General features: G+C 42.4%; 1 pseudogene; it reads left to right on the top strand.

Moving 5' to 3' along the window:
- The first annotated feature begins 4,464 nt into the window (after positions 1–4,464).
- Positions 4,465–24,926, top strand: LOC125353659 (annotated as a pseudogene).
- The last annotated feature ends 1,518 nt before the right edge of the window (positions 24,927–26,444 follow it).

Below are 26,444 nucleotides of genomic sequence, written 5' to 3'. Positions count from 1 at the left end.
TTATTTGAGCTGGGAAGCCTCTGTGGCCTGTTTTCATGTATTTTCTCTCTCTCTCTCTTTCTCCCTCTCTCTTTCTCCCAGCAAGGCCTGTGTCTGTGGGATGGCTGTGTCTTTAAGGGGCAGATGAAAGCTGCTGTTCTGAGCCTGCCTAATTGGAAAGAATTGCAGTTTAGAAGTGAGGGCTTGATCTAATAAGTAAGGGCAAGGTATGTGTGGGGAGGGGGTCCACTGAGGAGGGTGGGCCCGGAGAAGAAAGGCTCTTTTTTCATGAAAATGTGGCCTCTCCACTGGCATTCCTCTTCAGCTGCTGTCTGGAAGATGGACCCTTTAATTGAATTTTCCTACCGGCATAGGGGAGAGAGTCATTTCAGGTCCAAGAGCAGTTGAAGTGAATCTGATGGTTTTGGGTTCTTTTAATCAGAAGCAAAGGACCAGGTGGGTGGCTGGTTGTTAGTCTTGGCCTTTTGATCTTATGCCTGGTTCCCTTTTCTACTTAGCACTCACCTGGATCTTTCCCCCTTTAAAGGTCCCCACTCAGGGTTATTTGGCTACATCCTGGCCTTTGTCATTAGGGTAAGCTTGGAGAAAGATGAACTAGAGAGATGGGTTTTGTTTGATTCCATTGCATGCATCCATCTTTTATTGAGTGTCTGTTATGTGCCTATGTTCATGTTCATCTCTGAAGAAGATAATGAGAAATTTATTACATGACTTTAGAGAAATTATGCCCAATCTGGAAGACACTCTTAAAAGCAGAAAAAGAAGAATGCAAAGCAAAAGAAATAACCAATAAATAGAGAAAAGGGATAGAAGAAAATCATGTGGAGGTTTGGACTTAATATGATGAAAGATTGAAATGCATGGGTAAGGCAGCCATAACAGATCTCTGGAAGGGGAGAGGAAAGGAAGTGTAAAAGGAATTGTGAAATATTTAATTTGGATGATAGCCTATAAACTGACTAGTGTTGGGGGAACTCAAAACACCACACATATTGAAGGCTGATCATCTTTCAGTACCAAGGTAAAGCAATATCACTAAGAATGTTCAGGAAAAAGAAAAATGAAACTGAGGCCCAGATCTCAACCTCCGTGAAAATTGGTTTCTGTAGGGTGGGGCATAGATGTCAGAGGTGCCCTGGTGGCTCCCAGGAACCCCACAAAGCTGGCTACCTTCAGCTATTTTAGCAAAGGAGATGGAAGAAATCCTGCTGAGGCAAAGAAAATTTGTTACCATGAAAACCATTCATTGCTTCTTGCATTCATCATTCCCTACATGCCTACTTGCTTTCTGACTCTCATTTTAATCCTGGAGACACAAAGTCAAATATCACATGAGCTCTGAGTCTTAGAGGATCAAAAAGCCATGGAGACACCCTTAATTGTATGAAACAGTATACCAAGTAATGTAAATCAAGAACAGCAACAAGTGTACCTCTGAGCACAGAAAATGTAGAAGACGGCAAGGGAGGACATAGACTGTCTACTTATCAGACATCTTCAAATATAAAATCTTCTAAACAAAGCAAGATGCCTATAAATTCATCACTGGGATGCATCATGGCAGCCTGAGACATGGAGGCTACCCTTGGCAACGCAGTCATTCTCCGGTGCTCAAGGGTAAAGGCTGAAGCTACTAGAAAAAGTGGGCTGAGCAGGATAGAGAAGAGAAGAGTTCTGTTGTGGTAGAGAGAAAATTTGTATAGAAAGAGAACAAAGTATATTCTGAGTAGAGGAGTAGGGTCATGCCTGGCTGAGATGAAGGGGTGGGAATGAGAATGCGGGGGTGGGGGGAGGACAGAGGGAGAAAAGAGAGAGAGAGGTGCCAGTCTACCTGGGCAGAAGGGATATGTCCACAAATAGGCAGGTATGTTGCTATCCAAGCAAATCCTCAGTTGGGTGAAAAGTTTGGCAATTCCTTAAGAAAAGAAGCTCACATATGTCAAATTCCCACGATCAGTCACATTCATATCGATTGTTTATCACCATCATCATCACCTAATTTAAACGTAACTAGCATGATGTAGCTAATTGTGTCCACTTCAAAAGGAAGGAAATCATAGTTCAAATAGTATAGGTGACTGATTCAAGATCACTAGTGGCCCATCTCTCAGACTCCTCCCCCCACCCCCCCCACCCCGCCCCTGGACAGGTTGTAAGTAGGCTCATGGCCAAGATCTTCCCGTTTATTCCTTCAGGTAGCCTAGTTTCCAGTCCTCAAGACATATCTCTACAAAGCCTGCCTCAGTTTCCCACTGAGGGTTCCCAGGGGGCCTTCAAGAGAAGCAAGGCCAACTTATGGTGCCAATCAAACAGAAGGCAAGTACTTGGGTATGCTGATCAGCAGGAAGGTGAACAAGACCCACCCAGAAGCATGCCAGCCTCTAGTTACACAAGTAGGTCGTACTAGGCAATACTCCAAGGCCAGTGTATTTGTCAGTCTATTCTGTGTTACTATGGCAGAATACTTAAAGTTAGGTCATTTATAAAGAAAAGAGGTTTATGAGGCTCACAGCTAGAGGACATGGTGCTGGAGTCTTGGTGAAGGAGCCTTTAGCTGACTCATCACAGAAAGAAAACTGGTAGGGTCCAGCAAAGGCACAGCACATGGAGTAGCCTTGCTTTATTAAAGCCTGCTCTCTAAAGAACTAACTCATTTTGTGAGATCAGCATTAATCCCTTTAAGGGCCAGCCATGCCCCATGACCTAACTACCTTCCATTAGGCATCACCTCAAATTTTCATCAGCTTTCCCATGGTGATGCTGCGACCACATTTTCAGCACATGAACCTTTGGGAGGCACCCTGGAGCTCTAGCAGTGAGCCTGTCCTAATCGTTTTCCTAAAGATAGGTACCTTTTAATTATCTACCTATTATACCACCTACCTTCGGGACTTAACATTCATTATTTCCTTTCTTGCTTGCACAAACCCTTGAAAGTGGAAATGGTTTCCGTTACTAGGCATGGTGGCACACGTTTGTGATTTCAGCACTCAGGAGACAGAGGTAGGAGGCTCATGGGTTTGAGGCCAGCCTGGGCTGAATGATAAAACTTAGTCTTAAATGGGAAACAAAACAAACAAACAAAAAGGGACACATAAACACAACCCAGTTACTCTTGTTTTAGATGTTATGAAATAGCAACTGGAGGGGAAGGAGTTGAGCGGAGATGCCAAACCCAGGTCTGACGCATGTGATGGCTGTTTCTTGTCAGTGCTGCCTTGAGAGGCCTCCACACTACCCCCATCCTGCCAGAGCCTGAGAGTGCAGACTCCTGAAACAATTTTCCAGAGCTCAGTCTCTGCTACCTACTGCCAGCCACATACCTTGCTGCCTCTACTTGGAAAACATAACCAAAAACCCTTCAATGGGTGTATTGATTGCAAAGGATCTATGCCCAGTAACGAGAGACCGGGTGCTGGAGAGAGCAGCTAACGGGCTACATCTGGCGTGGGCTGGTGTCCAGAGACCCATACAGGGGAGGAAGAACTTCAGGTCCTCTTTGCTCCCTTAGGAAGACTGTAGGAATCACCAATCAAGGACCGCTAACTCAGCCATCGTATAGTAATGCCTGTAAACTGAGCACACTGGTCATAACTGAGCTGACATTTTTTGATGGTGGTATCCCAGCCACTGTGCGAAGGATTTCATACATTTGTGGAGATGATAGGTCAAAAGAGGGCTTCTCAGTTTTTAAGAATGCTCCACATTTTGTGCCACACAATGTTGGCACAAAATATTTTTCTTGGAAGGAGATTTCCTGGGCATTGTAACATCATAACATTGCTTAGCAACATCCTGGACAGGGAGCAGTGGCTCATGCCTGTAATCTCAAGTTACTCAGGAGGCCAGCCTGGACAACATGTTAGTGGGACCAACAAAAAATGGTGGGTATAATGAGTGAGCTCCTGTGACCGTCCCCCCAAAGTATGGGCAACTGTAGAAGGAGGGTCAGAGTCCAAAGCTGGGCCAAAACACAAGACTCTATCTAGAAAATACATTTTACAATTGCAACTATTAGAGGTTTTTCAGATTTGACACTCATCATGTTCATTTATTCCATTCTCTGTGTCTGTGTCTGCCTCTGTCTCTCTCTTTGGAGAAGCTCAGGAAAATGCTTGTCAGAAAGAGAGCTGGAGAGCAGAAGCAATCTAAAACTGGCTTCCCTGCTGTGCAGTCACCTAGGCTGATTGCTTGTGCCACCTTCAAGGGCAGCTGCAGGTAACTCCTCCTGGGTCCCCTTCCCCCTTTCCCTGCCCATATTCACATGCTCAAGGTAATGTAGCAGTAAGATCCTCCTCCACCTAGGGGGTCTGGCCTTTGGTTTTCTCAGATGCACTACAAAGAGAAAACTATGCATTTTCCTTTGTGGGTCCCAGGCTGCAGCAGGTTGTTATTCGGGTTGATGAAAGCTTCCTTTTCCCTACCACACCCCACAGGGGGAGAGGCTTTTCCACCCTGGCAACCATGACCTTGACTCAGGAGTGTAAGCTGAGCCCAAGCACACCTGCATATCTGACAGAAGATCCGGGCTCTTCAGAGCCCCTGCTGACAAGCTTATCAGGATCCGACACCTGCAGAGGGGCCCACGCCTTTCCTTGTGAGAGCTCCAGGCAGCACCCTTGGGCCCACAGACCTGTGTACACAGAAACAGAGAGAGGACTTGGAGGTTCACAAAGGGATTGGATTATGCCAAGTCCAAATGTCATGCTTGGAAGAAAATACAACCACCCATTCATAACACGCCTGTTTGATGGAATTCATCCTGCAGCCCTCGCTGGTTTTGCTCCAAGTAAAGTCCTGTCTTTGTCTTGGTAGGATAAGGAGAAGACAAAGAAAACTGAGATTCATCAAGGCACACAGGTAGGACTGAGCATCCACAGGATGGGTGGAAGTGGAACTGCCTTGAGTTTACAGATGAGACCATTCAACTTCAGAGAGTTCAAGTCACTTTCCAAGTTTGTGCACGTGGTTAGAGACCAGGCTGGACTTGAAAGCATTCTCCCCCAGGTTTATGTCCACTAGTAGCTATTCCCAAACAAATCAAGCCAGGGATTTGGAGACAACTGTGTTTGGGGTTTATGTTGGTAGGTGTTGTTATGTGGAAGGTCAGCCTGCAGCCAGGACCCTCTCATCCAGAAGCCCCAGTACTGGCACATGCACATGTGAGTGCCAGTACTGGGGCTTGAACTCTGGCCCTGAGTGCTTTCCCTCAGCTTTTCTGCTCAAGGCTAGCACTCTATCACTTGAGCCATACCTCCACTTCTGTTTTGTTTTCTTCTCAGTTGGAGATGAGAGACGCTTGGATTTGTCTGTGCAGGCTTTCTCCAAACCACAGTTCTCAGATGTAAACCTCCGGTATAGCTAGGATTACAGGTATGAGCCACCAGAGCTAGGCATTTTGGGTGCTATTGGGGTTTGAACTCAAGGCCTCACATTTGCTAGTCTACCAATGGAGCTGCAACCTAGTACTTTTTGCTATTAAAAAACAAACAAAACAAAACCTCCCAAATCCATGAAGTTAGATGTATCTTCCCTATAAATAAGGCTGTGTGTCTCAGAGGTTAAAAGAATCACCAACCCAGTTGACTGCACAGCTGGGAAAACCAGCTTTGGTGTACTGCTGCTCTTCTATTCTCTTCCAGACCTGCATCTTCCTGAGTGTCTCCAGAGAGAGGGAGAGAAAGAGAAGAGAGAGAAAAATGGAATAAATGAAGATAGAGGTCAAATCTGAAAACCTCTAATGGTTGCAATTGGGAAAAATCACTTTGATGGAAGAGGAAGGTTTGGGGCGAAATGGATTTTGAGGGTAATTTGAGTTTCATCTATTCCCCTTCCTTTTCCTCTCTTTGAGTCAGCAGAGCCCTGGAATCATAAATATAGGATGTTCTGAATAGAGCAGTTTGCGATTGTGCCCTGGGGAGGTGCAATTATAAGATGGAGTCTAGACGTAAGAATTAGGCCTCTCTTCAGGGTCATTGAAATAAGCCATTTGAACATTCTTTCCAAGAGCCACTGCAGAAGAGGCTTCGTCACCAGCCTGCTCTGGCCCAGCTGCTCTGAGACTGCAGTGTGAAGTTTGTGAAAACTGCATGCTTTGGGCATAGACTCAGCTGGACAAACCAGGACAGGACTTGAGATAACCAACACATCAGTCTCAGGCTGCCTCTTGGGGATGGTGAAAGACACCGAAATTGAAAAATGTGAGAATAAAACAGATTTGTCCTCCCTAGGAAAATGGCAGAACCATCTACAAATCTGTTTATTGTTGTCTAATAATTAAGAACACACAGTGTAGATTCTGACCTGGTTTCAAGTCTTAGCTTGTTGGAGAGAACAGGTTTCCTGTTGAATCTGAGCCTTAGTCTCTGTATCTGAAAAGCCTGGGGAAAGCATCCTGCCAGCCCTGTTCCCTTCCCAGGGCTGGCACAGTAAGTTATTACAACAGTTCTGGAAGCTAGAGTCAGCAGTCAAAGTACCAGCCTGGTCATACTCTCTTTGGAGAGGTCCTTCCTCATCTCTTCCAGCTTTTAGTCATGCCCATCTACCCTTGGCTTGCAGCTCCATCATTCACTCTGTGCTAGATGGTCAATGGTCTTCTCTCTGTGACTATATATCACTCCTTTTCTAAGGACACCAGTCATTGAATTCGGGGCTCACTATAGCCCTTGGGTTTAACTAATGACACCTGCCAAGATCCAGTTTGCAAATAAGGTCCTTCAGGGTTATAATTTCAACATTTCTTTTTGGGAGATGCGATGTGAACACTACAGTGCCCCATGGGGTAGTGAAGAGAATTCAATGAGATAATATGAACAAAACTTAGATTGGTGCCTTTCACATGGTAAGACAACTATTAGTTATTAATATGATTAATCATTCGCTCTAAACTCTGAAACTAGCTTTATTATACTTCAGCAGTAGAAGAAGAATGAACTAGAGGCTACAGAAATGGACCTGAGGCCACCTAGCCAGTTAATGCAGAACTGGGTTTGTTCTGGGTTACCGAGTCCAGATTCTGCAGACTTCCTTGTTAGTTATGTGTTCCTTACAAGATTCATTCACCAAACCTCAGGTCCTTTCACATAACTCACCTCAAATTCAAGTCCTAGGACACTACTTCAGAAGCTCAAATTAAAAGGCACTCAGCTAGAATTGTGTTGCTATTCATGTTCAACACGTATGTTGATATGATACTGTGCCTAGTAGCATGTAAGGTTTAATCAGAACATCATGGTAGACTGGCATTTCCTCATTTCAAGACAAGCATGGTAGGACACACCTGCAATCCCAGCACTCAAGAGACCAGGCAAGAGGGAGTTCAAAGCTAATCTGTGTTATGCACTTAAACCCTACATCAAAAAGAAAAAAAAGAGTCTGCAGGTAAGATATGTCCAGAATTATTTACAATATGCCCATCACCAAGTACTTTAACAAAAGATTCACCCCACCTCACCCCCCTTACAACTCTGGGAAGGAGGTACTAGTACTAGGTTATTTGGTTAGAATATGTAGGCACAGAAAGACAAAGACCACAGAGATCCAAGGTGTCAGAATGTTCCAGGAGAGGACCTGGATCTGGGAAGTCTGTCTTGTGGCTCTACAGCCTGTGTTTTGAGCGTGCTCTGTCCTGCACAGGACGTATTTACTTGAGCTTTCTTTGGACATGAAGGTAATATTTAATATTCTGACATTAGAAGACAATGTCACAGACAACATCCTTGAGCTAATTGTGCACCTTCTGAGTTATATTTTAAGAAAGAATTGCTATGTCTACATGGGCATGTTCTAAAGGCTTTATATACCATGTGGAATTCCAAGAACAGGAGAAGGGTTCTGGGGAAAGGATCTGGAGGGGAGGTAGGGCAGCAGTGTGAAGAGAAATCCCTGAGTGGATCTGAAAAATGGCAACACTCCAATCTGAATGGGATGCAGAGTGCTTGAGAGCAGGAGATTGAAGAGTCGTTGCTCAAGTGCTCTGTGCCCAGCCCGGAGGAACACTTTGAATGCTTCACGTGGAATGTAGACTTTATAAGCAGCACTCAAAAACCAGAACACGGTGTGGGATGGGGAAAAAGAAATGATCAAATTCTACCTAAAATACTTTCAAGAAAAACTTCCTCTGTCTGCATAAAATGAAGAATCATTAACATCCTTCTTTAATACAGATGGATGCCAGAGAGGGGATATTTTACTTATTTTATTTAACATGGTGCATTCTGGGAATCAACTAGTTTAGCAAAGGAAAACATAGGAAACAATATAAAGACTAATACATTATACCAACAGGATAGAATGACATGCTTAAGTATGCTTAATGTTTATATATTTTAGACATGTATAATAGGCTTAATGTGATTATATAACATGTACTATGTCATAATACAAAGAATTATATAAAAATGAGCCAGTCTTCTGACGTTGGAGTGAGCTGTCTTCATGAATTTCTATCATGTCTACTACACATGTTAAGAGTAGACAATAATATACAACAGAACCTGTTTTAACATTTCATGTAACTGCTCAGTAGCTGAGTACAATTTACTTTTCATTCATTGCCTGTTTACTCTTGTTGATACATGTTGTATCTATTTTGTCTATTCACTGCTTTAGCAGTGAAAATCATCACTGGAATATACCAGAATTTACTTATCTTCTTCAGTCTCCTGGATGTTTGGGTTGTTGTGAAACGTTTGCTATCATAATGTTATTCGGGGCAATTATCTCCATGTCTTCCCGCATACAGGATGGTTGTTGTAAAGCTTTCTCAACTAGGGTTCCTCCTTGAACCAGAGCAGAGAGAAGGACCCAAAGTGACCATTTCCAAGATGTCTTTGGGGCATCGTTGGAGATGTAGAGAGGAGGGGAATCACTTCAAACAAATATTAGGTATACTTAAACATGTCATTATTTTATTCCTGTTGGTATAATGTACTGTTCTTTACATTGTTTCCTGTGCTTTCCTTTGTTAAACCAGTTGATTCACAAAATGCTCCATGTTAATACAATAAGTAAAATATATCCAGAGCAGAATTGCTGTGGGGTGTGCTCACTTTCCAGACTCCCTGGCAATGCCAAAGGGTTGCACCAAGAAGTATTACTGACCAGAGAAGCCACTGCCGCACAGTGCTGTCAACAAATGAAACCAATCGATAAAAGTGCATCTCTGGGTGGCAAAACAGTAACTCTGGATTTGGCGCTTGCATTTATTTCTGAAATGACTAATAAGGAGATTGTTTTCATTTTAAATTTTCACTAACTAGAGTATTTGGGAGTTTTCTCTTTCTGAATTTCCTGCGCAACCTTTGCTCCATCCATTTCTCAAATGGTCATTTGTCTTTCTCTGTCTGTTTGTAGAATTCTATGTGGTTTTTCTTAGTTAATACTCATTTGAAATATGAAGAGAATTCATTGTGACTTTTCCATACATACACATAATATATATTGTCTTTTATTTTTTGGTACCAGGGATTGAACCCAAGATGTTGCACTTGTTGGGCAAGTGCTTTTGCCACTGAATTACACCCCAGCCCATAACATAATGTGCTTTGAACAAATTTACTCTTTTTTGTTCTTTTTGCCAGTCCTGGGGCTTGAAATCAGGGCTTGAGCATGGTCCCTGGCTTCTTTTTTGCTCAAGGCTAGCACTCTGCCACTTGAGCCACAGTACCACTTCTGGCCTTTTCTATATATGTGGTGCTGAGGAATTGAACCCAAAGCTTCATGTATACAAGGCAAGCACTCTTGCCACTAGGCCATATTCCCAGCCCTCCAAATTTACTCTTCCACCACTACTCCTATGGCTCTGTTCTCCACTTTCAGTGTTTGATGAGTTTTATGTTGTCTTCGTGTGTGTGTGTGTGTGTGTGTGTGCTCACATATATATGCAACATCCTTTGAGCCTCTTCCCCTGTCAGCATCCTCTACTTTCATCCTCCTGTTGATCCCTTCTGCACAGTCCCCCTTGTACATTTATGTTCCCTTACCATCATTGAATTATCCTCTTCCTCTTCCTGCTCCTCCTCCTCAATTATTTCAGTTTTCCACAAATGAATGAGAACATATAATATTTGGTTTCTTAAGTTCAGTGTATCTCATTTAAAATGATCTCCAGATCTTTCCATTTTCCTACAAATGACGTATTTCATTTTCCTTTATGGCTGAGTAATAGTCCATGGTACATGTACACCACATCTTCTTTACCCATTCATTGGTTGTGGGGCACCTCAGCTGATTCTACAGTTTGGCTATTGGGAAGAGAGCTGCAATAAATATGGATATGCAAGTATCTCTTGCCTATTGACTTCCTTTCTTTCAGTTATATACTCAAGAGTGGTACAGTGGGACATAAGGTAGATCTATTTTTTTTTCTCAAATTTTTATTATCAAACTGACGTACTGAGAGGTTACAGTGTCATACGTTGAGGTAGATCTATTTATAGGGATTCTACACATTGTCACAATTCAACAAAGGATTTTGAAAGTGATGCTTTGCTGCTAATACATATTGTACTATATATATGCTAATATATATTGATTAAAGTTACCCAGCCTGGTGAATGTTAATAAATACAGAGGCCTACTTGAAGGTAAATGCAAAGGGTAGGGGGAGAGAATGAGACCTCTGTTATATTGGTTACAATTCATTTGCTGGACCAGCATTGCCTATCTCCTGTGAATTAGGCTGCTCTATGGGGAAGGTCAGAGGATGTAGGAGAGTAAAAGACAACCTGCCTGTCCTCAAGAGATGTGTCATCTGGAAGAGGGAAACAACAGTCATCTAAATGCTGTTATAATCAGGGAAGAGCCATCATGGTTAACAAGGCAGTATTGTATGTCTTCAGCCACAGTAATACTACTCAGGGATAGACAGGATGAAGTAATGTTTCTTCAGGTCCATGTCACATGAGTGGATGAAGAGGTGCACTGAAGAAAGTTTCCCTCCTGAGCCCTGGGTCCATTCACTAACAAGGCACAAAATGGCTGGCTCAGGGTGTGGTTTTACCTGCCTGCCACTCTAGTGCTACACCCCTGGCAGAACTGGAGTCCATCTTCAAATCACAGTCTCTTGAGCCTGTGAACTCCTGTTCCATCACAGCTTGGTAAACGTTCGGCTCCTGTTCCAATCAAGATGCTCCTGCAACTATAGAGAAAGACACAGCACTTGTCAGGAGCTATAGCGCAGCAGTCACCACAACAGCCGGTAGCAGAAAGAACCTGTGCCTCTATTTCACCCTCCCTGCCAGGCCTCCCTGCATCGTGAGGCCTTGTGTATACAAGAACAATGCTGTGGGTCTTCCAACAGTGGACCCCAATTGCTGCATCATTTTTTAACTAGCCAGGGACTGCATCTATACCAGCCCATTTCCATGTTGTCCCCTATTTCTCCAGGGAATACAGGAACAAATTGGCACATGGCTAGAAGTGGCAAGAGCTCTAGAGTCCTTAGTTCTTTGGTGGTAGCCCTGCCACATGCCAGCTGGGTGGTCATGGGAAAGTCAGTAGGCCTTTCTGAAGCTCTTTCTCATGTGAACGAAGATAATTCTACATGCCCTAACTCTCTCAGTGATAGACATATAAAATTAATTTTGAAATTGATTTGGGAATACTCCAGTGTAAAGCCAATAAAAGAGATTAGAAGTATTTGTAAAGATGAGCAGCATCTCACTGTGTGCCATGCATGTTACTAAGGGGTCGGTTAATTACATCCTGTGGTTTCTCCGCCCATGCAGCTATAGCCCAAGACAGACACAGTTTTGTCTTTGTTTTTCAGAGGGTTGTTTTTGTTGGTGGTGGTGGTAGTCACAGGCTCGAACTCAGGCCCTGGGTGTTGTACCTGAGCATATTTGCTCAAGGTTAGTGCTCTATCACTTGAGCTACAGCTCCACTTCTAGTTTTTAGATGATTCATTGGAGATAAGAATCAAAAGGACCTTCCTGCCTGGGCTGGTTTTGAACTGTGGTCTTCAGAGCTCAGCTTCCTGAGTAGCTAGTATTACAGGGGTAAGCCACCAGCACCTAGCTTTTAGTTTGTTTTGTATGTATGAAATATATTAATATTCAATGCTTATATTAAACATTTATAAAATAAAATTTTAATGTTAAGTATTTAAATATTAAATATATCAATATCTTATATTTAAGTAGCCATACCAAGGGGCTTCAATTTAACATATCAATTTATGAGTACAATGCAACCTTTCTTTTTGGATAGCTGAGGCAGTCAGCTTTAATGGGAGGACTTAAAAAAATAAGAATTTCCCCCAAAATTCATAGAAGTATAGACTAACGGAATGACCAGGAAGGTTTAAATAATTTGCTTCCAAACTTTTGTTTTGATGCCTGAAGTAAAATGTACTTTAAAGTACATCTTTCCAGGACATGCAACTTAATTCACTTACAAACAACAGGTGTATACTAACATATGGCATGTATTGGGAAAACATTCAGTATTAGATAAGCACAAAGAAAAGTTCTAGTATTTCTTTAGGTGCCATGTAGTACAACATTTTGCTCACTCTTAGGCATGTCTTCCTGGAGCTGTGGAGCCCACAGGATAAATGAAAAAACATAGAAAGATAAAAGGATTTGCTCAGAGCTGAACAGCCAGTTGATGACTGCATGACAAATTGGTTTGAGATGACCACTTTCTGACAATGGGTGTGATCCTGGCACTTTCCTCCTGATGCAAATTATCTCAGTAGAATTTTCACACTAGCTTCTTAGTTTATTCCAGATGCATCGAGAGGCTTATTTTATTTTTTACTTAAATTTTTTTTTAATTTCTGAGAGCAGACCTGAGTGACTGAGTATAGATTTCCTTCATGTAACAGTGTGAGAAATAATAGAGCAAGATTGTATGTCACAGATGAAAATGCTCTATTTATGCCTCATTGTAATCCATTCATTGCTTTATGGATCTGGAGTCCCCCTGGGAGTGTCACAAATCCACGTAATGTTCCTGAGTGCAGGATTTGGCATTTGGATCTCTGATTTAGCTGTCAGATATGTAAAATCACATGTCGCCAGACAAGTCCCCCAGGACTCCGCAGCTGCAAGTGTGGAAGAGTGCAAGCTATTCCAACAAGGCAGCAGGGCATTCGTTTCCACCCAGATGCCATTCCCCTTGAGTTGCCCTTTTACTGCCCCCACTGATCTTGAGTGATTCAAAGGACTTGGACTCTGGTAGAGTGACTTGCACAGCATTTGGTCCTCATGGACTACCTTCTCCATGCCAATTGCTGGTGACCTTCAAAGGAGTCACCTTTGAAGTCATCTAATCTTCTGAGGCCACTGAGCAGCCCTGTCTACTAACATCACCCTTTTAGTCCATCTTCCCAGCCTCTCGGGTCCCTTCTCCACCCAGTGGACATGCTCAAAGGGTCTCACTCATGTCGCAAAGGCTGGTGGACAATTCTACTCATGGACTATGTGCAGTGACAATATTCTTTCCTATTCCACAGTGGTTTTAATCAGTGCATGATGAAAGATGTAAGTGAACACTAAATAAATTTTATCAGAAAAATGAGCTGGCAAGTGAGTGATCACCCCCTCCATGCCAGAGCCCCACCAAGAGAAATGACCTTACTGAGTGAAGGAAAGGGGTGGCCTCCCCATTCCCCAAGCAGAACAAGGAAGAGCCATTGATGGGAAAATCTGGGTTTATATGTCACTCTTGACAGCTGGGAGTTGAGACACTTAGCACATAAAACTCACAAAAATATTTGCACAATGGTTTTGCTTTTCTATTCTCATGGGTTTTTTTTTTTCTATAAAACAGGAATGATGAAAATTCTTACAGAATTGTTGGGATGATTAACACTCAGTAAATATTTTTGTAAATGAACAATACAATAATAGAAGTAGAAAGTAAACAAGCTGAGTATGGTGGTACAAATCTGCAATTCTAGCACTTAGGAGGCAGAAGTGGGAGGATCAAACGGTCAAGGCTAGCCCTGATTGTGTAGCAAAGTCCTGTCACAAAAGCAAACAGAAAAAAAGGAAAGAAGAAAGGAGGGGGGGAGAGAGGGAGGGAGGGAGGGAGGGAAGGAAAGGAGGGAGGGAAGAAAGAAGGAAGTCTTCCTAAATGGTCTTAGGCTTCTTGAAGCAATGAGGCCAGAGCACCAGCTGGCTACACCAAGCCTTCTAGAATGGTTTATTTGTCACAAATGCTTTATGGTGATGTTTTAAAATGGGGAGAAGTCCAAAGGTGTACTCCTCTGAACAACTTATGAACTGTTTATCAAAATAAATACCAGGGAGTATAAACATGCTTTGTGGGGAGTGGGCAAAGAAAAAGCACATGGATGGAGGGAGAAAGGATGAGAAAATGCAGTCATTATAGCCAATGCACATTGTATTAAAAAAAACACACTATGTAACCGGAGGGGGGGGAATGGGAGGGGGAAATGGAGGAGGACAATGGAAAGAGTGACATTGGTTAAGAAGCATTGTACTCATAACCTGACTTATGGAATTGCAGCCTCTTTGTACAACTACTCAATAATAAAAAATAAAATAAAATGTTGCCTAGGATTTCTGTTTTGGGTTACAGGCCAGCATTCTTCTGACTACTACCATTGTCCTTCACAAGCATTAATGAGCTCCAGGAACTGATGGCAGAGAGACACAGATACAGGGCCTGGTCCTTGGAAGAAACCATGAGGGGACTCAAACTGAAGCAGCCACTACTGGGGAAGATTTTCCCATTAGGATTTTTAGTTACTGGATTGAAATCAAGCTGCAAAATGTAAATAATGCAGTACATCAGATCTCAGAGTCCCTTCCCATATCAAGCACAAAGGCTGAGATTTAATATTAATGGTTGTGTGGCTACTGACCGGGTAAACTCAGATTCCCTTAAGCCACTCACTGATGGCTCATGTCTGTAATCCTAGCTACTCAGGAGGTTGAGAGTCGCAGGGTCCAGGCCAGCCCCACCAAAAAATGTCTCTGAGAGAGGAGGCTATGAGTCCAAACTGTAACAACACATGCAGCAATACACACACACACACACACACACACACACACACACACACACACACACACACACCCTACAACTATCTCACTGGACCATATTTTCTTTATCTATGAAATAAAGAGGTTGGAGCTAGATGCCAGTGGCTCATGTCTATAATCCTAGCTACTCAGGAGACTGATAGCAAAGGATCATAGGATCATAGTTTGAAGCCAGCCCAGGAAGAAAAGTCTGTGAGCCTCTTAAAATTAACCACCAAAAATCTGTAAGTAGAGGTGTGGCTGAGTGATAGAGTGCTAGCCTTTAGCAAAAAAAAGCTTAGGCTCTGAGTTCAAGATCCAAGACTGGCACGTATGCAATTCTGAGTTCAAACCCCAGAACTATCAAAATGAAATGAAATTAAATTGAAAATAAATATCAGGGCTGAGAATGTGGCTTAGTGCTAGAGTGCTTGCCTCATATACATGAAGCCCAGAGTTTGGTTCCTCAACACCACATAAACAGAAAAAGCCAGAAGTGTCGCTGTGACTCAAGTGGTAGAGCGCTGGCCTTGAGCAAAAAGAAGCCAGGGACAGTGCCCGGGCCCTGAGTTCAAAGCCCATGACTGGCACAAAAACATATTAATAAATATCATTTAACATATATCTCTATATACTTGACCATTTTGCTTCCTTTAGATTTATATTTAGCAATGTGATTTTAAAGCCAAAAGTATATGCATTTATGATACAAGATGCCAAACTTCCTCCCAGCAAATCTGCCATATTGTCCAGTCTAAATAGTAATTCTGAAGTTGCTCTTTCACCTTCAACCTTCCAAGTATTACCATTTGCTATAACTTTAATGAGTCTCCCCAAAATCATGTAAGGGGAATTTAATTCTCAGTGTGCAAAGTCAGAATGTGGAGCTCCACTCTTGTGACTAAATTAATGCACTGTAAAAGGGCCTGAGGCTGGGAATTCAAGCTCTTTTGCACTGTTTTTCTCTTGCTTTTCATTATCTGCCATGGGTTGATGGCACAGAAAGGGCTATGGCAAAAACTAGTGCCACATTCTTACTCTTCCCAGTCTCTAGAACCATGAACCTATTATATATCTGTTCTTCATGGTTTACCTAGTTTGAGATAGCATCATAAAATGAACTAAGACATCCTTCTTTTTTATCTTTGCCAATCAAAAGGTTGAAAAATTGGAACCTTTGTTTCTGTAATTCAATTTTGCTCTTGTAATTGTTTTGTAATTAAATCCTATAGTTCAAATACTATTCATTGCTTAACATGATGCCTAGCAAACACTTGGTATGCAGTAATTATTCATTGATTTTTATGGGCTCTGTTAGTTACCAAAGTGAGCATGTACTAGAAAGCTTAGAAACAAACTTATGGTGTACCCGTAAGCAAAATTCTAGGGTATTGTCCTGTGTATTTTTTTTTAGTCTTCTATTTGTTTAGAGTTTAGTCTCGCCCCCACCCCCTGCATCCAGTTAACATTTTGGGGGTTGTTTGTAATAATTACTTTTAACTTTGCTTGTTGTATGCATTATATATGTTGTGTATGTCTTACAGACCCTGTAAGGCATGGACTGCCTGCCTGGATAGATGGATGGATGGATGGATAGATGGATGGATGGATGGATGGATCAGTAGGAGAAAACAGAATTAGCTGGCGAGGGGGAGGGGGAGATAGTGATGTCACCCACAGATCCTCATCAACCCCTCTGCTGTAATGATAGTGTCATTCCTGGGCGCCTCCTTTCTCCCCGAGTCTAAGCTCAAGTAGTGTTTTTGAATGGTACCCCACAGGCTCTTATTGACGTGTTTGGCACCCCCAAAGTATGTTTCTAGTATACCTAGATGATGCCCAGATATGGAGGGTATATTGAAAAGGTCCTAGGGAATCTTTGAGATGGGGGAGGCATGTGGGGTCAGAGAGGACTAGCCACAGCAAAACTTTGTGGACACCAAATAAAGTGTCCACAATGAATGGCAATAAAAGTCTATTTTCTGGATTCTGATCTGGGACACTAATCTAAAGGGACACCTTGGGGTAACTCTAAGATATATGTCCATTAAGTGCCTCCATATCAAGCCTCAGGGAAACTTGACCCAGATTAACTATTAATAAAGGGACTCAGTGGTGTGTTCAGGAAAGCCAAGGTCTCCCTACCACCAGAAGTGCTCAAACATCCCACCGACTCAGCAGCATAATAAAGAATCCACTGGGATTCCTGTAGAGGCACGTCCTGTGCTGTGTGACTAGAGGTGTTTTCAATTACCTTACGAGCTGTCAATTCAGCTCAATAATTAAGTGGGAAGAAAAGAGTCAAACTGATTGTTTTACTTTTGTGTGTGTAAGAATTGATTGTTCAACTCGGATAAAAATGTTGATCCCATTTTGCATGCGGAGATAGTCAATTTAGAAGAATTGTTCTCGCTGGCCGGAGCCCAGGGAGACAGAAATTAAATCTGACACCACAGCAGAGGCTGGCATTGGTAGGAAACACATGAATCACTGAAATCCTTCGAGTTTTTTCCCCCTAGCTCCCCAACATTTTACAATCCAGTGGCTATAGCAGAGTGGCATCAGTTATTGACAATTTAATAAACATTAAGCAAACATTTATAACATAGTAATTCTATGGTGAAGAATCCCTGAGTTTGGCCAGGGGAATCATGAGAGATATTGGATAATATATATAGATAGCTATAGTTATTTTCTTTTTTTAAAAAAAAGGGGCCCTGAATGAGGGATATCAATGTCTAAGACTGTTTGCCTCATTAACTGGCCAAAGGAAATAACAAATAGGAGACCCAAGGACCAATAGTTTTCCCTTTGGACTCTTAACCCTAGGCAGGAAGAATAGAAGCCAATAGGAGTCATCCGTGTACCTGCTCTGAGTATGGGAGGTTTGCAAGGGAGTGCAGACCACAGCCTATGGGAACCACTGAAAATATACAAGTACTGTCTCTTTGTGTGCTATATATTTAAGTGATCTTGGAAACACACACACACACACACACAGAGAGAGAGAGAGAGAGAGAGAGAGAGAGAGAGAGAGAGAGAGAGAGAGAGAGATGCAGAAAGAAAACCAGGATGGGGGGGCTGGGAAGAGGAAGAAAAGAAAGATGAACTCAACAGAAAGAGATTGGGGGATACAGAAATTCTTCATTCTTGGAGCTTTGCAAGGAATATGAGATTTGCCCAGGAAAAGAGATGCTCAGACTCACAGAGAAGAGTGGCACGATGAGTGGTCCCACCAGTCCTTGGTGAGTGTAAGGAAATCCACTTTGCTTAAGGATCATGAAATTTGAAGCAAGAAACTGAAAGATTTGGAAGCACAGGTGGCATTTCATTGCTTCCTTGTGTTTGCAGCTGGGGATTTAGGAAGAGGAAAGACAAGGAAGTGAACAGTGGGCTCTACAGATGGTATTGTATGCAGAACCTCGATGGCCGGACTATGATTTAAGATGCCAAAAATGCTAAGCTGAGTACAATGCAATTCATTTTATGATGACAGGAAAGAATTTTTTTCCAGCAGCTCACTAACCACATCAAAGATGTTTTAATTGTTGAAGTCTGGAAAAATGCTGATAATCTTTTTTAAGACAGATACAGATATAGGCTAGTCTTCCTCTAAGGAAGCATTCTGCCTACCTGCAAAGAAACTGGTTGGAAAGAGCCTTCTGGTGTTACTCCTTTTAGATTCACCTCAGCTTTGAACCAAAGTTGTGCTCCTCCTCTTATAATGGCCCTAGACAGTGACTGGGAAATCATTGCCCCGATCTCTCTTTTAGGCCACCAGACACTGTAATAGAAGTGTACAGAAATCTAACAGCTCCCCTGACCAACCCTGCTCAGTCCTGCTCCATTCTCTTCCTTTCTCTGGGGTTCTACCCTTCTACCTCCTTCTCAGCATCTGTCTGCCAGGCCAGTCACTGGGATTAAGTCTGCACATCACTCAGCTGAGGACATACTAAGTCTGAAAATGGAAGGAAAGAGGCTGTGTCCTCAAAAGGCCTGCACAAGTTAGTTAACGTGTACCACCAGGAGTTAGGAAGCACCAAAGAATGGAATCTAAGGGGAATGTTCCATCAAGGAACTAGGACATGCGACTTAATAGGAGAACATATTGGCTTAAGTTCCTGTTGAACCATTGCAAGACTGTGCCGTGGGCACTTGCACTTTGTGTCCAGAGACCAGCAGATAAGGAAAGAAGTGACCCTCTGGGCATTGGCAATTTACATTAATCAGCAGGAAGAGAAAGACAGGCTAACATACAGTGGCAGCAGAGAGAGGCGACACAGGCAATCCAATTGGATTGTACTTCCTGGCTTGCTTAGTTGTTCAATCACAGTTGAGAATAGAAAAGCACACACCTCTGGTTTAAGAAGGGCATGTTTGATGGGGGACTTTGTTACTCAGAATAAGAAGTATGGTCAGCTGTCACAATGTCTATCAGGTACTGAAGCTATGAGCTGAAGTCAGTCTTAGCCTCAGACAATGACTAAGAAAGACCAAAGCCCAAGCACTCAGCCATTTCTGCCGACACAAGACTCCTCTCAAGACCAAGCTGGACCTGATCTCCTTGAGTTAGCAGGAAGTTTGTCAGATTTGCAAGTCTGATGGTTCCCCTGCTCCCTCTGATTATATTTTATTTATTTATTTATTGCCAGTCCTGGGGCTTGAACTCAGGGCCAGAGGACTGTCGACTTCTTTTTGGTCAAGGCTAGCACTCTACCACTTGAGCCACAGCACCACTTCTGGCCTTTTTCTATACATGTGGTGCTGAGGAATCAAACCCAGGGCTTCATGTATGAGAGGCAAGTACTTTACCACTAGACCATATTCCCAGCTCCTGATTTTATTTTTTTATGCGTTGGTACTGAGGTTTGAACTCAGAGTCTGCCACTCTTGTCCAGCTTTTTCATTCATAGCTAGAGCTTTGTCACTTGCATAATGCTTCTACTTTTGGCTTTTTGCCAGTTATTTGGAGGTAAGAGTATTCTGGATTTGTCTACTGAAGCTAGCTCTGAACCTCAGTCCTCAAATCTCAGCCTCCTGATATCTGAAGGGGCTCAAATCTCAGCCTCTTAAGATTATGGCTGTGAGCCACCATCACCCAACCAGTGGGCATCAATACTTAATATGTCTTTTACTCTCCTAAATCTATCTCAACATCTGCTTCCCAAAGGAACAAATCACTGCACTGTTGAAGTTGGTGATCTAAACAAAGGTTCGTTGTTCTAGTTAGAGATCCTTTTGCTCATTTTCACATTAAAAGTTTTTAAAGACGAAAGACAGTTGAGAAGGAGAAAAAGAATGTCTCAAACATTAAACATAGATGAGGAGAAATAAAAATGCCCAGATAAATCATGCTGTGATTTATCATTATCATTTTTCATGCTGTGAAAATCAGAAGATATGACATAAAAATAAGAATGAGTAAGTGACTGGTGGTTTTCTTTTTCACTAGAAGGCAATTGAGCAGGGAGATGGGAGGAAAAAGTTGTAATCTTAGACATCTTATTTTATGCCAGTCAGCAAAGCATGAGTAACAAAATGAATTGGATATAATTTGAAAGCAAATCTTATAAGATAGGGCAATAAATATGACCTTATTTCACCAAGCTGGGAAAAGAAGAGACACGTAATTGAAATACATTGATGGAAGCATATGCTCTATTTGAGACAAACAGGCCTATTAAGAAAAGAGATTGAACGAAGTACAATGTCAAGAAGACACCTTTGTGTAACCCAGAACCTGTAGATGGATGTCTGCTGAAGAGCAAATAGAAGCAGGGACAGGATAGAAGGAATATTCTTGTGGTGTGAGCCAGTGTTTCTCAAGTCTAGCTAAGCATCAGAAGAATTGCATAGGAGACCTTTAAAATGTACATCTGCTCAGGTGATATGATATGCAGACTAGGCCAGTGTGCTAGATGAATAAACATTCCTAACATATTTTCTTAAGTGCCATATGGGCATGATTTGATAATGTGGTGAGATTTAGTTCTCTGATTATTGATTGGAAGTCTTTCATTTAACCAGAAGCACAGAAAACTTTGCCTTATGACATTTATAATAAGATCAAGCAAGAAGAAAGGAAGAAACAAAGAAATGAGGGATGGGGGAAGAGAAGGAAGGAACAAAGGAAAAGATGAAAAAGAAAGGAAGGAAGGAAGGAAGAAAAGAAGGAAGGAAGAGAGAAAGAAAAAATACTGACTTGGTTTAACTGTGACCAACTGGATTAAAGTAATGTTTATTCAAGAGGGTAAGGAAGAAATCTTGGGGAAAAGATTACTGAGTTCACACAGTTTGAACCAGGAGACCCCAAGACAGTATGATTCAGAGACAAAATGAAAAGGTAAAGGAAACATCATTGCAAAGCACAATGAGGGAAGGTTCTTGGTACTCAGATGTTTCAGAAATTTCTCACACAGGCAAATCTCACCAAGTAGAAACAAGTGAGGCCAATAATAAAGAGAAAAAAAACTAAAACAAATATACCCCAGTGAACAAACACAGAAACAAAATTAATTTGTCCTCCTAACCTGTACTGTGCATTGAGGAACTTTTTAAAACGTGCAAATCCTTTCAACTCTTCCCCTCCAAATTCACATTCAATTTCTCCAGAATGAGAAGTCAAAAATGAGTAACTGTCAAAATCTACCCAGAAGATTCTGTTAGTCAGTTGTGCCCACAAACTATAGTTCTCAAGCCTTAGATTGCTAAAGAACAAGATAAGAGGGCCAAAAACAAGCAAGAAAGTGTGTAAGAAAATGTAACCAATAGGGTTTAATTAAAATGACAAAACCAAACAGAAAAAGAAGCTACAAGAAATTTTGCACAGGAAAATCAATCACCAATAAAACTAGGGCCCCTGAGAGACATTTAAATCCTCATAATGTAATGACTAAGAATATAGAGTGGGCTTGTCTACCATTTAGACACACTTTTGTCCCAGAGTGGGTGAGGGGGCTGTATCTAGGTATCATAGATGGTGGACACAGGCCAGGGGTTAGGACTCTTACCAACATCTTGAATGGAAGATCCCACATTTCCAAACTGGCTCTCTCCCCTCTAAGCAGAAATGCAAAGTGGGACTTTAGAGTGGGGACCACTCCTTTCCTAATTCTACCTCGTTACCATGGCCCAGATTAAATAATCCTGGATGCCAGTGCAGTTGGTCTTTACCTCAAGGTTTGATGTTAGCATCACAGAGTTGGGAGCTGGGTTGGGAGCAATTTCTTCTTTCAGCTACTCATACCATGTGACTCCTTTCTCTCAGCCCTCCCAGCAAGCCCACGTGGACATCTCTTTCTTGAATTGTGCCCTGAGCCTTTCTCCCCAGAGCCCATGCACCTTTTGGATCAGCAGATCCCTCCCTCTTCTTGAGGGGTGAAGATTCTGCTGCTCCAGACTTCAGCAGGAATCAGCACATTTTCCCACTGAGAGTTCAGGTATCTGCTGACTCAATGATGGGAAGAGGAGGGAAGAGGGAAGCAGAAATGGAAATGTTTGTGGGGACATATGCAGAGGAAGAAGGCTTCCTACAACTCGATCTATCTCTACTGACTATACCCTGCCAGTGGAAAGTCTGAAGAAAATATATTTTGTACTGCAAGAATAAAAGCAGCTTCCAATAAAGGCACCTATTTGAACCTAGGAGTTCATAGTTATTTCCCTTCCAACAATGCCTCTGAGCCATTGCAGGACCTCTGAGGCCAGGCATCGAGGAAACTCTAGTCTCTACCCTTCCCTACCCTACACATACCCACTTGTGAAAATGCAATGCATTGCTTTACTGTGCTTGGCTCTATCTAAGCCAAGAATATGGCACTTGTTCTCTGGGGCCTCTGAGAGTCATATAGAGAGTACCTCATTGCTAAGACTGGGGACCCAGCTATGGATTTTCTATAAATGGAAGAAAGTACTCTCCAAGTGACTTAGTAATGAAATGGGGTTTTCTTCAGAGGGAGCTTAAACCTTGATTGCCCACTGGGTTGTTGACCTAGGTGAGAAAATTTCCAGACTCTCTCCAGATTGCTTGTTAGAACAACCCCAGGAGAAACTACAGCAAAATAGGGCAGGACTTTCTCAAGCCAGCCATTGAACCCTCTGTGTATAGATTGTGGTTAAAACAAAAAATATCATAACACTTAGAAAGTGAAAAATCCTGATGCTACTGGCCAAATAAAGCTTGAGGAATTATTGGCAGATTTAATTTATCTAGATAATCCCCTAGATGTCCACTGCTGCACATTTATTAAACGATGCTGAATTTAATGCTCTTTGTGAAAATGTTAATCACTCATCACCTGCTCAAATATTTGTATCAAATGGTCATACTATTTGGGCTACCATGGTAGACTCAGAGCTCTAAGAGTGGAATCATTATACTTAAGGAATATTCAAATCAAGAAGTTATTCTAAATCTAGGGTAATTTTTTTCCAGGCTTGAAAAGAAGTTGTAACTTGTCCATACTAATTGTAGCTTCCACTTACAATGAAAGGAAATGAGAGTAATAATTACAGATGATGACGATGGTGATGATGACAAACATTCACTCCACACTTCCTATGAAGTTGGCACTGTTCTAAGTGTTTTCTGTGTAATAATTTAACCTGTACAGCAGCCTTGGGGAATAGTGAACACCTTCATTTTACAGATGATGGCACAGAGGCAGAGTGGTTAAGTAACTTGGCTGTGGTCACAGAGTTGCTCAGTGGTAGACCTTGGGACTAAAAACCAAATGGATCTCCATCTGGGACTATTCTTTTGATCACAAGGAACTATCTTTCCAGAGTTTCCTGGAGGTATACCCTCAGCCTCTGGAACAAAGGCCACAGTAGGCTACATACTGAAGGAGGATTGGTGAAGAGGCAGGTTCAGATGCTCATGCTTGACCCCAGGCCCTGAGTGTGTATTCACACAGGCTATACAATTTGGGCCTTGCCCTGGGCCAAAGAGCTCAGATTTCTGTAATCTCATATCATCTCTTACAAGCAACAGAGATGGAGGCCCTTGGCTCACACCTGTAATCCTAGCTATGCAGGAGGCTGAGAGCTGATGATCATGGTTTGGAGCCAGCCTGGGCAGGAAAGTCCATAAGACTCTTATCTCCAATTAACCCCCAGAAAAAAAACAGAAATGGCACTGTGGCTCAACGTGGTAGAGGGCTAGCCTTGCCAGCACCCAGCACCCAGCACCCAGCACCCAGGCCCTGAGTTCAAGCCCCAGGAGCAGTCCAAACAACAACAATAACAACAACAGAAATGTGTGTCTCTCTAAACCCAGACGGCACTACTGAGAGGGTCGGATAGCCTAAAACTATAGCTTATCTATATTTGCTGTGAGTCATGCTTTAGACTGTTTTTCTGGAAAGCTTACCACTATTATAAAAGTTGAATCTATTTTAGATCAGATCAATGGCCAGTGGTAGCAGAGTCAATATAGAACTATGCTTCCTGGTATTCTGTGAAAAAATCTTTTGACTTATTGGCCATACTATTCTGTATGGATGAATAGGCCATTGTGCTTTTGAATATGTTGGTAGTGTTTTAATGTGTTCTGGACCATCAGTGGAACCTAAAATTCAAAATTCAGATATTGTCTTTGCAGAAAATCTTAGTTGACATTTTTATGGTGTCCAAAGAGGTGACATTGTGATTACAAGTGATCCAAAAATAAAATGTTTGTACAGAGTAATTGGTCTAGAAGGAGATAAAATCCTTACCACTAATCCACCAGATTTCTTTTAAAAACATAATTCTGTGCCAGTGGGCCATGTTTGGCTTGAAGGGGACAATCTACAGAATTCTATCAATTCCAGGTACTATGGACCTATTCCATATGGACTAATAAGAGAATGAATCTTCTTTAGGATTTAGCCCCTGAGTGATTTTGGGTTTCTACATGACAACCCAAATGGCTACAGATTTTCTAATGACTAGTAAGCATTTTTTCATTTGACTTGATTACTGTCTCCCATTCAAGTGAATTTATGCCATAGCTGAAACCATGTACTTGCTGATAAACCATCTTCAATTCGAGGGGGAAAAATGAAATCAACAACAACTCACAAATACACAAAGAAAAGGGCGTTATTTGTCAGGAAAGAATCAAGCAGTGGATGTGCCATCCTTGTGACACCTGACGTGTGCCCAGGTCCAAGTGCACTCCTAGAACCTACCCCGAGGCCCTCGGGCTGACTGTGCACATGTCTCCCACCTGTCTCAAACCTGTCTTCAGGGAATGGGCCATGGGAGAAGCACTATCACCATGACATCAGCAAATGCTACTACTCAAGATGGTGATGTGCATGTGTGTCTGTGTGTGTGAGTGAGAGAGAGATGGATCTTTCAAGCACCAGCCTGTCACTGCACACACCATGGGCTGGCTCCCCAAGAGGCAATGACAAGCCTCCTGCCATTCTGCTTTCTCCAGTAACGGCATTTAGGATAATGCAGAGTACACACTTGTCTTCCCTCGTGATTCCCTCCAGAGCCATTATCATCTGTCAAGCAGAACTCTCATTATGAACGTTTTCCCTCCAAAGAGGCACTCAACTACCGAAGTCGACTGACTCACAACTTCTTCCATCAGAGGCACAGACCCAGCATTTCTTCTTCGCATCTGCCCAACACCCCCTTACCAAATTCCCACCTTGCAGCTTTCTTTTTTCTCCCTCTCAGGCCTATTGAATCCTCTGATCCTGGCACCAAATACAGTAATGGTTAGATTGGTGTTTGAATCCCAGCTTTATTGCTGTAAAGTTCCCCCTCTGAACCTCAGTTTCTTCATCTGTAAAGTGGAGATTAGGGCAGAATCTAACTACATGGAATCAATAGTAGGACTGAACTTTTAAAAGTATAGAAAGCACAAAGCAGACACCTGGCACAAAAGAAGTGGTTATGATTACACTCCACCAGCAGCTGGCTCACTCCGTTCATGTAGGGATTATATAACAGGGCACATGTAATGTCCTCTTCCCTAGCTCCTTGCTGCTGTGCATAGAGATACCTTATTCTGGAAAGGCCTTCAAAACCCTACTCAGGCTGGCCACCTGTTGCTCCCCGTAATCCTAGCCTTTCAAGTGGCTGAGATCTGAGGATCATAGTTCAAAGCCAACTCAGACAGGAAAGTCTAGCAGACTCTTATCTCCAATTAACCACTAAAAAGACAGAACGGAGCTGTGGCTCAAGTGGTGGAGTGCTAGCATTGAGTGAAAAAGCTCAGGGACAGTATTCAAGCCCTGGGTTCAAGCCCCAGGAGACACACACACACACACACACACACACACACACACACACACACACACACACACACACACACACACACACACCCCTCTACTCAAATAATGCTACCTTCTGTGTAAAATGCTTGCTAATCCTCCCAACTGACAAACAATGAGTTTCTCTGCTCTCTTGGAGGCCACTGAGGTCCTCATATGACAATGTCATCTCTCCTCC

Source organism: Perognathus longimembris, chromosome 6, assembly GCF_023159225.1.
Source record: "Perognathus longimembris pacificus isolate PPM17 chromosome 6, ASM2315922v1, whole genome shotgun sequence".
Taxonomy (NCBI): domain Eukaryota; kingdom Metazoa; phylum Chordata; class Mammalia; order Rodentia; family Heteromyidae; genus Perognathus; species Perognathus longimembris.
This window is presented reverse-complemented; position numbering and strand designations above follow the sequence as displayed.